The 14,463-nt window shown below is 39.6% G+C and overlaps 1 non-coding gene across 1 annotated transcript; it reads right to left on the reverse strand.

Moving 5' to 3' along the window:
- Nucleotides 1–1,236: 1,236 nt before the first annotated feature.
- On the reverse strand, nt 1,237–1,343 carry LOC128579216 (U6 spliceosomal RNA). The gene has a single exon (XR_008378087.1). It is a non-coding gene; the product is annotated as a U6 spliceosomal RNA (small nuclear RNA).
- Between the last annotated feature and the right edge of the window lie 13,120 nt (nt 1,344–14,463).

Consider the following 14,463-nt stretch of genomic DNA (forward strand, 5'->3'; position numbering starts at 1 on the left):
GTAGATGTCCTTCCTGTGTTCCTGACTTTTGGGGGACAGCACATAGAGTCTCACCAGTGATCCTGGTGTTACAGATACCTGTTGATACCTGTATTGAGGATACCTGTATTGAGGATGTTTCTTGTAATTCACTTTGTTGAGACTTTTTACTGTGAGGAAGTATTGGATTTTGTCAAATGCCCTTTCTCCTAGTACGTGTATGAGGAAAAGCTTGCCTTCCATAGTCAGTTGATGTGGTAGATTGTTTGAATTTTGAATTTTGCTTCACCCCTCACTACTAGGCTTGTGGGGTGTGATTGTTTCGTGGTGATGTGAACTTCTTTTCATACATGGTTGGATTCCATTTGGTAAGGATTTACTGAGAATTTCTGCTCCCACGTACTGGCCTTGTATGTTCATTTGTTACATCTTTTCTAGTCTTAGTATTAGTGTAATGTTCCTCTGATAATATGAATTAGGAAGTCTTCGTTTTTAATTTTTACTATCCTTTTCTGCCTGAAGATCTACAGGAAAAGTCACTATATCATTTCTCAGGATAGCTGTTTGTGTCCTCTCTCCTCCTTTCTTTGTATCTTCAATAGAGTTTTAGGAATTATACTGAGCTCTTAAGGAACCAGCTTCTGGTTTTGTGATTTTGTGCACTGATGTCTTTGATTTTAATATGATTGAGTCTGTTGTATTGTTAATGATTTTTTATGACTCCTTTGGACTTGATTTGTTCTTCCTTTTCAGCATCCTATACAGGATGCCTATATGATCAATTTTAGATATTTTTTCTCGACATGGATCCACTGTCATATGTTTACCTCTAGCACAGCTTTTGCTGTATCCAAGGATTTTTGAATAGTTGTATTTTCATTTTTATTTATTTCAAATAATTTAAAATTTATTCTAAGATTTCCTCATTGACCCAGTAGAAGTGATTTGTCTAATTTGCAAATATTTGAGTATTTCCCAGCTATATTTTCTGTTTCTAACTCCTAGTTTTTATCCACTGTATTCCAAGGGCATATTTGCTATGTTTTCTGGTTTTAATTTCTTGAGGTATGATTCACGGCTGAAATGGTGTCCATCTTGGTGACTGTTTCATGTGAGTTTTGAAAGAATATGTGTTGTGGGTTGAATAGTTCTGTACATGTCATTTCTATCCAGCTGATGATGATGTTATTCAGTTCAACTATCTACTTACTGATATTCTACTTGCTGGATCTTTTTTTTTTTAATTTTTTTTTTTTTTTAAATATGGAACGCTTCACGAATTTGCGTGTCATCCTTGCGCAGGGGCCATGCTAATCTTCTCTGTATCGTTCCAATTTTAGTATATGTGCTGCCGAAGCGAGCACATACTTGCTGGATCTTTCAGTCACCGATAGAGTGGTGGTGAATTTTCCAATTGTCATAGTGAACTCTTGCACTTAATGCAATTCTCTTTTTGCCACAAATACTTTGATATTCTTTCATGGGGAACACACACACATTCACCCCTTTATCTTCTTAGAGATTTAATCCCCTTCCATTATGTAATAGTTCTAATTATCTCTGCAAATTGTTTTACTGAAGTGAAATCTGCTAGGTCTAAAATCATTGCTAGTAGAACATTCTTTCAATTAGTGTTAATATGGTATAACATTCTTCATTCTTTTCTTTTAGTGTACCTCTGATATATTAATTCAAATGGGCTTATTGAAGACAACATAGACCCTGTCTAATTTAGTGGTATTTTTCAATTGGGATTTTTGGACCATTAAACTAAATTTTATATGCATAATTTGGTTAATATTTACCATATTTAAAACTATTTTATATGTACTCCTCTTTTCTGGTTTTCTTAATGTTGGTTTGTTTTCAACTCTTCCCTCTTTTTTTCCTTTTCTGGTTTTCTCAAATGGAAAGAGAATTTCACATGATTGTATATTGTCTCATCTCCTGGCCTGTCAGGTAAATATTTATTTAATTATATTCTTATGGGTAGTAGTCACCCTTGACATCACAATATTGATTTACATCTAATCTGAGCTATTTTTCACCTTACACTATGTTGCTTCAAGGGTAAAAGTCACTTTATTTATTTTCTTATATTTTATTTTATTTTATTTTATTTTATTTTATTTTATTTTATTTTATTTTATTTATTTCTTGAGACTTGGTGTCACTATGTTGCCCTTGGTAGAGTGCCATGGTGTCACAGCTCTCAGCAACCTCAAAGTCTTGGGCTTAATCAATTCTCTTGCCTCAGCCTCCCAAGTGTCTGGGACTACAGGCACCTGCCACATGCTTGGTTATTTTCTTATGGCAGTGAAATTGTTGTTTACCAGGTCCAGGTTGGGCTCAAACCTGCCAGCCTCAGTGCATGTGGCTTGCACCATAACCACTGTGCTAAGGGTGCTGAGCCTAGTAATTCTATTTATAATGGAGTATTCTGAATTCCCATCCATAATAGTTTTGCTGTGACTTCATTTCACTTACCAGTCAAGTAGGATCACTGAATACAGCATTGCTATCATTATTTTAAACACAGTGTTAACTGTTAGATCATTTAAATTTAAGAAAAATTAAAGATGGGGTGGCACCTGTGTCTCAAGGTGTAGACACTGGCCCCATATGCCAGAGGTCATGGGTTCAAACACAGCCCCGGTCAAAAAATGCACAAAATAAATAAATAAATAAGAAATATTAAAAAAAAAGAAAAAGAAAAAGTTTTATTTTACCTTCATTCAATATTATACATTTCTTTCTAAGCACAGCTTTTACTGTATCCCAACAATAAAGTTTCTGTACAGATTTTTACTTTTTTGCCAAGGTAAGAATTTCAATTATCATGAATACTGCTTCTCTTTTATTTATTTTTTTGCTCTTTCCCTTCTGATGTTCCAAATATGCACATTTTAGACTTAAATAATTATCTCATAATTCTTAAATATTTTTGTTCCTATTCCTTTATTTCCCATTGTATTTCATCTTTGAAAAATTGAATTACTATTTCCTCAAGCTCAGTGAAGATCTCTACAAACATGTCAAGTTCACTGAGTCCATCAAGGTCATTTTCTCTTTCTGTTAAAGTGTTTTTATTTCTAGGATTTCTTTTGAACTTATGCTTAAAGTTTCCATCCATCTACTTCTCTTTCCATTTGTTCTTCAATGTTGCACACATTCCCCACTAAAGCCCTGAGCATTTTTGACAAGGGCTGCTTTAAATTCCTGATGTGATATTTCCAAATATTTCCCACATCTGAGTCTAGTTCTAATGTTTACTGCATCTCTTCAAACTGTGTTTTATCTTCTGTCATGTCATTTAATTATTTTGTTAAAAGTCAGACATGATTTCTGGGTAGTTGAAATGTAGGTGAAGAGATGTTTGGTGTGAAAACTTTTGTCTGTCTTACAAGGTTCTTGTTTGTGTTTCTGTTTACAGTTTCCATAGGTGTCAGAGTCTGTCATTTTCTCTGATAGTAATGTTTTTGTTCCCTGCTGTCTTTTTTTTTTTCCCACACAGTTCTCAATCCATAAGGAATAAACTTGCAGTTCTTTAAGTCACTTTCTCCTGTTATTGCAAGCCAGTCCTACTGATGTCCAGATCATGTGGAAGAAGGCAAGGCATTCCCCAGTCTCAGGGCCAGGGCTCAGTCTCTCACTGAGTCTGTGTCTCTCAGCTGTGACACTAACAAGTCAGAATTTCCTTCCAACCCATTCTGCTTGGAAGATCGAAGGATATTAGATGGGCAGATGTTGGCTATTCTCTTCCCTGCATGTCTTTTAGGGTCTTGTAAAGTCACATGGGTTAAGTCTAGTGCAAACTTCTGTTCTGAGAGCAGGACTTGTGAGCAAAGCAGCATGGTCTTGCTACATTTAAAATGTATAATACCACAATCCTACCACTGAAGAAATTAATAGATTTTTCTCTAAACTTCACCATGAGAAAATGGTTGGTTTCAGGTGGTAAATGCCCCGTGTGTTTGGGTACTCATATAACTGCAACCTTTTAGTTTATTTCTCAAATGTCTGGAGACTAATCCTTCAGCAATTAGTCTATTACACCTTAGGATTAATAATGGCCCATGTCTTTACAAGTGCTGCTATTCCCTCCTACGAAGTCAACATTTTCTGTGTTAACATGTCTCCACATCCAGTGTGTGTACCAGGTAGCCCTGTGAATTCATTTTCTCTCAAGGATGTGAGAATTGTTGATGTCAAGTTTGTTCAGGCTTTTCCTATTGATGAGGACAGGAGTGATGATTTCTGACAATCTGATGTCACATAAAAATTACTGAGATCCCTCCAGGTATTCTGTAGAATGGAAAATACAATACTTTTTTAACTTCTTAGATGACTTTCCCACCATGGTCACAAACAATATTGAAGCACCTGTGGTCCCAGCTACTCAGGAGAGTTAGGCTAGAGCATTTCTTGAGCCCAACAGTTTGAGGTTGTCATGAGCTTTGATGCCACGGCACTCTAACAACAGAGAGAAGGTGAGACTCTGTCTCCATTAAAAAAAAAAAAAGTTTTATGCCTTATCTGGTGGATCAGAAAACAGATCAGGACAATTATTGAAATTCAAAATAGGAGATGTGTGCTATTGTTCCATCAGTGAGTCCTGACATCATACACAGGTCTTTATGTCTCTCTGCCCAGATACACTGTGTTTGCAGGGAGTGATGTGCAGTGACTCAAGATATGACTGGATTTTTCTGACTTTATATGCAGAGAATAATAAACATGAGAAGGACAAGAAGGAAGAAGAGTCCCCAGCCCCCAGGTACCAATGAATAAGCAGGACCTGGATGAGGATGGGTAACATATAAGGAGGGGCCACATTGAACACTCCCAGAAGTCTAAAGTAGCAAGAGTATTCCATGCATATGTCCATGCCAACTTACTCGTTTCTTGATAATTTTCACTAAACTGAGGGAAAACTGCTTCTTTGTTTTTCAACAAATGAGGTTGTTGACTGCCTTCAAGAGATTTCTCAATGACAAAGAAGAAATCAGGCTTAGAGATTTTTGAGGTCCCACCATCTATGCCTCTGTGGCTGCTCTCAGGATGACATGATCACCTGCTGTCTGCATATCAGTTGGAAGGGAATTAATTTTATTTTTATTTCTTTATTTTTTTGTTAATTCTTTTTTTCTATTTTTTATGAGGCTTCACTTTTCTTTTCTTTTTTTAATTTTATTTATTTATTTTTTTATTGAATCATAGCTGTGCACATTAATATGATCATGGGGCATCATACACTCACTTCATAGACCATTTGACACATTTTCATCACAATGGTTAACATAGCATTCCTGGCATTATCTCATTTACAGTGCCAAGACATTTACATTCTACATTTACCAAGTTTCACAAATAATCCTGTAAGATGCACCACAGGTTTAATCCCACCAATCCCCCTCCCTTTACCCAGCACCCCCCTCCCTATCCTCCCTTTCCCACTTCACCCTATTTTTAGGTTGTAACTGGGTTATAGCTTTCATGTGAAAGCCCCAAATTAGTTTCAAAGTAGGGCTGAATACATTGGGTACTTTTTCTTCCATTTTGAGATACTTTACTAATAAGATGTTCCAGCTCCAACCATGTAAACATGAAAGAGGTAAAGTCTCCATCTTTTTTTAAGGCTGCATAATATTCCATGGTGTACATATACCACAATTTATTAATCCATTCGTGGATCGATGGGCACTTGGGCTTTTTTCATGACTTAGCAATAATGAATTGGGCTGCAATAAACATTCTGGTACAAATATCTTTGTCATGTTGTGATTTTTGGTCTTCTGGGTATATGCCCAGCAGAACAATTACAGGACTGAATGGCAGCTCTATTTATAGATCTCTGAGTGTTCTCCATATAACTTTCCAAAAGGAATGTATTAATGTGCATTCCCACTAGCAGTGCAGAAGTGTTCCCTTTTCTCCAAATCCACACCAACATATCTAGTCTTGGGATTTTGTGATATAGGCTAGTCTCACTGGAGTTAGATGATATCTCAAAGTAGTTTTGATTTGCATTTCTCTGATGATTAAGATGATGAGCATTTTTTCATATGTCTGAAGGCTGTGCACCTGTCTTCTTCGGAGAAGTTTCTCTTCAAATCCCTTGCCCAACCTGTGATGGGATCCCTTGTTTTTTCTTGCTAATGCAAGAATGCATTATGAGTTTGAGTACTCTGTGGATTCTGGTTATTAAACCTTTCTCGGAGATATAACATGCAAATATCTTCTCCCATTCTGTGGACTGTTTGCTTGCTTTACATACTGTGTTCTTGGCTGTTCAGAAGTTTTTTAGTTTGATCAAGTCCCAGTAGTGTATTTTTGAAGCTGCTTCAATTGCCCAGGGGGTCCGCCTCATAAAATACTCGCCCAGACCTATTTATTCAAGGGTTTTCCCTGCACTCTTCTCTAGTATTTTTATAGTTTCATGTCTTAAGTTAAAATCTTTGATCCAGTGAGAGTGTGTCTTAGTTAATGGTGAAAGGTGTGGATCCAATTTCAGTCTTCTGCAGGTTGCCAGCCAGTTCACCCAGCACCATTTGTTAAATAGGGAATCTTTTTCCCACTGAATGTTTTTAATTGGCTTGTCAAAGATCAAATAACGGTAAGTAGCTGGATTCATCTCTTGGTTCTCTATTCTGTTCCAGATATCTACTTCTCTGTTTTTGTGCAAATACCATGCTGTTTTGATCACTATCAATTTGTAGTAAAGTCTGAGGTCTGTTAGCATGATTCCTCCTGTTTTGTTTTAATTTCTGAGTAATGTCTTGTCTATTCGAGGTTCTTTCTGATTCCATATAAAACGTATTGTTTTTTCAAGATCTTTAAAGTATGATGGCCGAGCTTTAATAGGGAGTGCGTTGAAATTATATATTGCTTTTGGTAGTATGGATATTTTCATAATGTTGATTCTTCCCAGCCATGAACATGGTATGTTTTTCAATTTGTTAACATTTTCAGCTATTTCTTTTCCTAGAGTTTCATATTTCTCTTTATAGAGATCTTCCACGTCTTTTGTTAGGTAAATTCCCAAATATTTCATCTTCTTTGGCACTACTGTGAATGGGATAAAGTCCTTAACTGCTTTTTCAACTTGACTATTGTTGGTGTATATAAAGGCTACCAATTTATGATTGTTGATTTTGTAACCTGAGATGCTGCTGTATTCCTTGATCACTTCTAGGAGTTTTGTACTAGAGTCCTACTGTTTTCCAGATACACAATCATATCATCTGCGAAGAGCGAAAGTTTGATCTCTTCTGACCCTATGTGGATACCATTGATTGCCTTTTCTTCCCTAATTGTGGTGGCTACAACTTCCATTACAATGTTAAAAAACAATGGAGACAATGGACAGCCTTGTCTGGTTCCTGATCTGAGTGGAAATGATTCCAATTTAACTTCATTCAATATGATATTGGCTGTTGGTTTGCTGTAGATGGCGTCTATCAGTTTAAGAAAAGTCCCTTCAAGACCAATTTTTTTGAGTGTTCTGATCATGAAGGGATGCTGGATATTATCAAAAGCTTTTTCTGAATCTATTGAGAGAACTATATGGTCTTTGTTTTTTAATTTGTTTATGTGCTGAATTACATGTATAGCTTTACATTTATTGAACCAGCCTGGAGACCCTGGGATAAAACCGACTTGGTCATGATGTATAATTTGTTTGATGCGTTGCTGGATTCTGTTTGTTAGGATCTTGGTGAATATTTTTGCATCTATATTCATTAGTGATATTGGTCTATAATTTTCTTTTCTTGTTGGGTCTTTTCTGGGTTTGGGGATCAGGATGATGTTTGCTTCATAGAATGTGTTGGGTAGTCTTCCTTCTTTTTCTACCTTTTGGAACAGGTTAAGTAATATAGCTCCCAATTCCTCTTTAAGGGTTTGGTAGAATTCTGACTTGTAAACATATGGTCCCAGACTTTTCTTTTTAGGGAGGTTTTGTATAGTTGATGCTATTTCTGTACTTTACATGGGCTTGTTCAGTATTTTCACTTGATTCTGACTGGTATTCGGAGGGTGATGTGCTTCCAAGTATCGGTCAATTTCCTTGAGATTGTAATATTTCTGAGAATAAATTGCTTGTAATGTTCATTAAGGATTTTTGGTTTTCTGACGTGTCTGTTGTTATTTCTTCTTTGTTGTTTCTGGTTGATGACATTATAGATTTTACTCTTTTTTCTCTTATTAGGTTGGCCAGAGGTTTATCTATTTTATTGACCTTTTCAAAAAACCAGCTTTTTGATTTATTGATCTGTTGGATTATTCTTTTGTTTTCAATTTCATTTAATTCTGCTCTAATTTTGGTTATTTCTTTTCTTCTACTGGGTTTGGGGTTGGAATGTTCTTCCTTTTCCAGTTTCTTGAGATGTCCCATTAAGTTGTTAACTTCCTCTCTTTCCGTTCTCTTGAGGAAGGCTTGCAGTGCTATAAATTTCCCTCTTAGAACTGCCTTTGCACTGTCCCAGAGGTTCTGATAGTTTGTATCTTAATTGTCATTTTGTTCCAAAAAATTGGCGATATATTTCTTAATCTCATCTCTGACCCAGCTATCATTCAGCATAAGGTTATTTAACTTCCCTGTTTTTGTATGTGTATGTAGATTCCTTTGTTACTCAGTTCAAGTTTTATTCCATGATGGTCCGAGAAGATGCAAGGAATAATTTCTATTCCTTTAAATTTACTGAGGTTAGACTTTTGACCTATAACATGTTAAATTTTGGACTAAGTCACATGGGCTGATGAGAAGTATGTGTATTCATTTTTGGAGGGATGAAATGTTCTGTAGATGTCTGCTAAATCTAAATATTGGATGGTTAGGTTTAAATCTAAGATTTCTTGCTCAGAGTCTTGCTGGATGATGTTTTCAACACTGCCAAAAGAGTGTTGAAATCTTCACCTATTATGGAGCTGGAGGAAATCAAGTTACTCATGTCTGTTAGAGTTTCTCTTATAAATTGAGGTGCATTCTGGTTGGATGCATAGATATTAATAATTGAGATCTCATCATATTAAGTATTATCCTTAACAAATATGAAGTGACCATTCTTGTTCTTCCTTACTTTTGTTGTTTTGAAGCCTACTGTATCTGCAAATAAAATCGCAACATCTGCTTTTTTTTGATTACCATTTACCTGAAATTTGGATGACCATCTTTTCACCCTGAGTCTGTATTTGTCTTTTAAGTTACGATGTGACTCTTGTATGTAATAAATATCTGGCTTGAGTTTTTATATCCAGTCAGCTAACCTATGCCTTTTTAGAGGACAGTTAAAGCTGTTCACATTAATGGAGAGTATTATTAAGTCTGGTGGAATTTTGGGTATCCAATTTTTCAAAAGTCCAGTGAACATTTTTAATCCTTTTGCCAGTTTGGAAGTTGTAGTTTGATCTGAAGTTTCTTAGTGAGTTTACTTTTGTGGTATAGGATTGGGTTGGTCATTGTGGAGGATAGGTCTGAGAATATCCTGAAGTGCTGGTTTACTTATGGCAAATTTTTTCAACATATGAATGTCATTGAAGTATTTAATTTCTTTATCATAAAAGAAACTCAGTTTAGCTGAATACAAGATCCTGGGTTGAGATTTATTTTGCTTTAGGAGATTAAAAGTCGATGACCACCCTTTTCTGGCTTGAAAAGTTTCAGCAGAGAGATGTGCAGTTCTAATATTCTTCCCTTTGTATGTACTGGTTTACTTTCCCCAGGCTGCTTTGAGAATCTTCTCCTTCATATTAACTTTAATGAATGTAATTATGATATGCCTGGGGGATGACTTATTGGGGTTGAATCGTTCTGGGATTCTAAAGCTGTCTGCTTTTGAATTTCAGATTCTCTAGGCATTTCTGGAAAATTGTCTTTCACAATTTCATGCAGAAGGGCCTCTGTGCCCATCAATTCCACTTCATCATTCTCAGAAATTCCAATTATTTGTATATTGCACTTCTTCGAATTATTCCAGAGTTCTCTGAGGGAATGATATGTTTTTGCTCTCCATTTCTCTTCCTCTTTGAGAGATTGGGAGCGTTTGAAGACTTTATCTTCAATGTCAGAAATCCTTTCCTCTGCTTGCTCCATTCTGTTGCTGAGGGATTCTACTGTATTTTTCATATCTTTGAGGGCTGTAAATTCTTGCTTCAGTGTGTCTAAGTCTTTGGTGCTTTTGTCTTTAAATTTGTTAAATTCTTGAGAAAAGTTTTGAATTTCTCCTCGAATTCCTAATTCCATTTTATTAATCTTGTCTGCAATCCAAATTCTGAATTCAATTTCTGACATCTCAGCCAGTTGTTTATGAATGGGATCTTCAATCACATCTGCCGTATCTTTTGTTTGGGGGGTTGATCTATTCTGGTTATTCATGTTACCAGAGTTTTTTCACTGATACTACCCCATAATTGTTTTACTCCCTTTGATTTTTTTCCCCTTTGGCTTTATCGCGGGCCTGTACAGAGTTGTGGCCTGAGAAACTGGGGCCGTCTTGTGTGGTGTGGGTAAGTGATTCTGTCTTGTTTTCAGCTGGTTTCTGTTTGATCCCATTGTAACATTTACTCTGGCTTGAATTCTCAGCTGTGTGGAAAAACCAGCAATTAAGTCACCGCACCCGCCCACCTCTGGCACCAATTGGAAAAGGAAAATAAAACCTTCCTACAACTGCATACCCAGGGCACTGCCTGAAAAATCCTCGGTCTATTAGTTCCGTTCAAAAGGTCCTAATCCATTGTCTCAATGGGCGCCTGTCTCAGGTGGGAGATTTCAAGAGGTCTCTGCGAACTGGATCACCGGTGTCTGGTGACTACTCTGATATGGCTTACTCCAGCATTGCATGGAGTCAGGAAGAGCCACCTAGCAAATAGATCAGTCTGGGAAGGTTGATGTCTCCTTCCCCACTTTGCCCCTCCGTCAGACCCAGTCACTTGTATCTCTGCGGATGGCTAAATCAGTTGTCTGTAGTGAACAGATACTCCAGGGGTTTGCACCTGCCTGAATCTCAAGGAAATTTGTCAGGCCCCTGCAGTCCGCTGCTATCTAGCAGGAGGAGATGGTGCCTGACATCTTTTAGTGCTTTATGCAGGTGGTGGGAGGGTGCCCAGGCTTAGCCCCATCCCTGATTGATGTTGCTAACAGATCAGAATAGAACAGACAACTTTGCGGGATTCTGTCTCTGTTTCTGCTAAAATCGCCTGCAGAAAACATGCTGTTTTGAGTTCAAACGTCTTTGTTGCTGGAGGTTTGTGTCCGATTACCTCTCTGAGTAGGCCCTGCCCTGGATGCTTCCAGGGTTTGTGAGCAGCATCAGGGAAATCCTTTGCTCACTGGTGGCCTCCACTGGTTGCCCAGTGAGACAGGGAGTGTGGCTTTAGAATATCCAGAATTGAGCCGTTTTGCTGTTAAAGAAAAACAGCTGTTGATCTGCCTCCAGGAACTGCCACTCTGGTGTGGGCAGCCAGCCGACTCCTTTTCTCCTCTGTTTGGCACTCCAGAGTCAGCACTGACCAGCCACAGTTTATGCTCTGTCAACACCCCTCGAGAGATCTCCCAAGAATCTGGACTCCTGGGGGGCATGCCCCGACCCCCGAGTGAAAGTTAGGGGGAGTGCTGGGAGCTCAGCACTGGAAATGGTGAAGCTACAGTTTTACTCATGTTTATGTCTGGCCGTATTGTTGCTCAAGGAGGGATGCTGCACCGTGCCACATGGAAGTGCCACCGAGTAGTGACTCCCCTCAGCCGAGTGCCCTGTCCTCACTCGCATGCCCCAGAGTTAGTGCTGACCATTTGCATCTTGGGGACTGTCCACTCACCTTGATAAATCACTCAAGAATCCGAACTAATGGGGGACAGGTCTCCAGACCTCAGTGTGAGTGGGGGCAGGTGTTGGGAGTTCAGGGTTGAAGGAAAAGGATATTTAAAGTTTTATACAGTTTTATGCCTGGCAGAAGAACACCATGGCACCCTAGTAGGGGAGGTAGGTCCAGTTTTTAGAAGGTCTCTCCTGTGGAGTGTAGTGGGAGGGCCTTTAATTTCTGCCCATTTGTTTAATTGTGGGGCTTTTGAACCGGTCTCATGGGGGAGGGGGACTCCTGTCTGCTTGGTGATGGATTTTGTACCTTTTGTTTGAGTCCTTGTGATCACAGCTTGCCTCAGTGGTGTTGATGTGCATTCTTCAACCTTGTCTCTTGGTACAGTTCGAATCCACCAGTACACTTACTAAATTTTTGTCCCTTAACTTTCCTTCTGGATGGGAGCCTCTGTGGAAAGCTGGCTTCAGTCCACCATCCTTTCTCTCCCTCTGGAAGGGATTTTAGAGCAAGGATTGTAACCACACAAAAATACCTGCATCATGTCATCATTGGTAGCAAGAGTCCAGGAAGATCCAAGAGCTCATGAATAGACAATGCAGAGAGCTTGTGTTCACTTTGCTTCTGTGGGTATGTACAGCACTGTTCCTGAATGGGGCTGAGCCCTCTGTGATGCTCTATGAGTGCTGGCCATCAACTCTGTACCACAGGGGACAGTTGGGTCCCCTTCTTCACCAGCCCCTTGTCTGGGCCAGTACACTGAACACTTGATCCTCTTTCACTACTGCCCTTGAGGTGTCCACATCCCTCCTACATTGAAGAAGGATCCTTTTTCTTTCTCTTTGAGGGCACGTCCTTGCTATCTGTGACTGTCCTGAATGCCTCTATTCAGGACGTTCTGGGCACCTGGGGTCACATCCCTGTGGATTTAACTGTGTTCTTTATCCCTCTAGGCTCAACATGGAGACCCAGGAAGAAGAGGCAATGAGTGCAGTCCTACAGGCCTCACCGAATGAAGGACACCAGGCTTCTGCCAGTCAACAGCACCTGGATGACACCCACCAGACTCCCTGCACGAGTGCCTACCTTTGTTAGGAGCAGGATGTCTCCTGTTCTCTGAATGCAGCTAGTGAGTATTCCCATTAACAGAGAAGACACTCCCAATTGTCCTGCAGGTGACTTTGTACAAGTTGGACTCTAAAGGCAGAAACACAGAGGTGAACCGAGGAACATGTAACTAACGAAGGCACCACTGGTGCAGGTGCACAGCAGGGTGGGCACAAGCCTGTTCTCTACAGATGGGACGTCTGACCTCTCCTGAGTGGTACTTTCGGTGTTGATGATAAACAGGGTGCTCTGAGCATTAGGGATTGTCAGAGAAGGTGGACACTCTTCCTTTATATTTGCAGAGACAGATTGATGGCTCCTCAATTCCAACCCACAATATTCCTCACTTATATTTTCACATGGCTATGGTAAAGTACCCCCCCCACAGTAAAAAACTCTGGAATGAGTCTGGTATTATCTCTAAATACACAGAAGTGGCCTTGGCACCCTCCTCATCCTTGAATGAAAACTGTCCTTTTCCCTAAGGAGCACTGAAATTCTTTCCCAGTGAAGGTTGTAGTGACGACATCACCATCTGGTCACAGTGTCTGATCACATCTGTACCGAAAACTGCCACAATATCTGGTGAATTAATGACTGAATCCTGTAGCAACATTTCTAGAAAGCCACTAGGAAGGCTCTTCCTGCTCACTGGGAAAAACTATGTTTAAGTGTTTTCTTTTACTTAGGACAGGGGTCATTATCACACTGATGAACCAGTTCAGGACCAGTCTACCCAGGGACTCAGGATAGGATTCCTGGACACTTTTCAGAAGACACACTTTGAGGCTTCTTTGGATGTTACCCTGGAATACTGTTCTCACTCCCTGAATACATTCTCCGTGTGGTGCACAGGCCCTGGGTTTGTGATTTCCTGTGAGCCAAGTGTGTATTGTGACTGGTCCTGTCTGGCTACTTTTCAGAAACTCACAGTGATGAGAAGGGTGAGGAAGGAGAAGAACCTATTGTGGCCAGGTAAGTATGACAGCCATGTCCCGTGAGCACCATGGCTCCATCTGGAGCTGTCCGATCTAGGGAGATGTCCCCCTCACCATCCTGCCTCACATTCACACAGGGGTGGACTTGTGTTTTCTTGTGTTGTCCACTGCCCACTGATTCCTCCAGTTGAATAATGTGGAATCATGTGACCCAGAAGGAACCTGTCTCTGATATCCTGCACGTGGGGAATCAGTGTGTTTCTCTCCAAGGTTTGCCTAGTTCACTGGCAGAGATTCCATAGAAAGAGATGCCACTAGAAGAGAGAAATGAATGACTGCATCTCATTTCAGCACACTGAGAGAATGAGGCCTAGGCAGGGCATGGTCACCTGATGCCTCAGGTGGTTTGCTCACCAGTCACCTTGCATGTATAGTGGGAACAAACTGCCTGAGCTGCAATGAGTGTTTAATGGTTCTCACTGTGCTGTGTGTTATCATAGCACCTTGCAGGGGACAGGAGTGTGCTTCCTGGTCACCTGCCTTGTGGCCAGTGCCGTGAGCACCTTGGCTGCCCCCCATCCTTCAGCCAGCTTCACTGACCTCTGTTCTAATATAGCTGTTTCCACCT

This window comes from Nycticebus coucang, chromosome Y (genome assembly GCF_027406575.1).
Source record: "Nycticebus coucang isolate mNycCou1 chromosome Y, mNycCou1.pri, whole genome shotgun sequence".
Classification (NCBI taxonomy): Eukaryota; Metazoa; Chordata; class Mammalia; order Primates; family Lorisidae; genus Nycticebus; species Nycticebus coucang.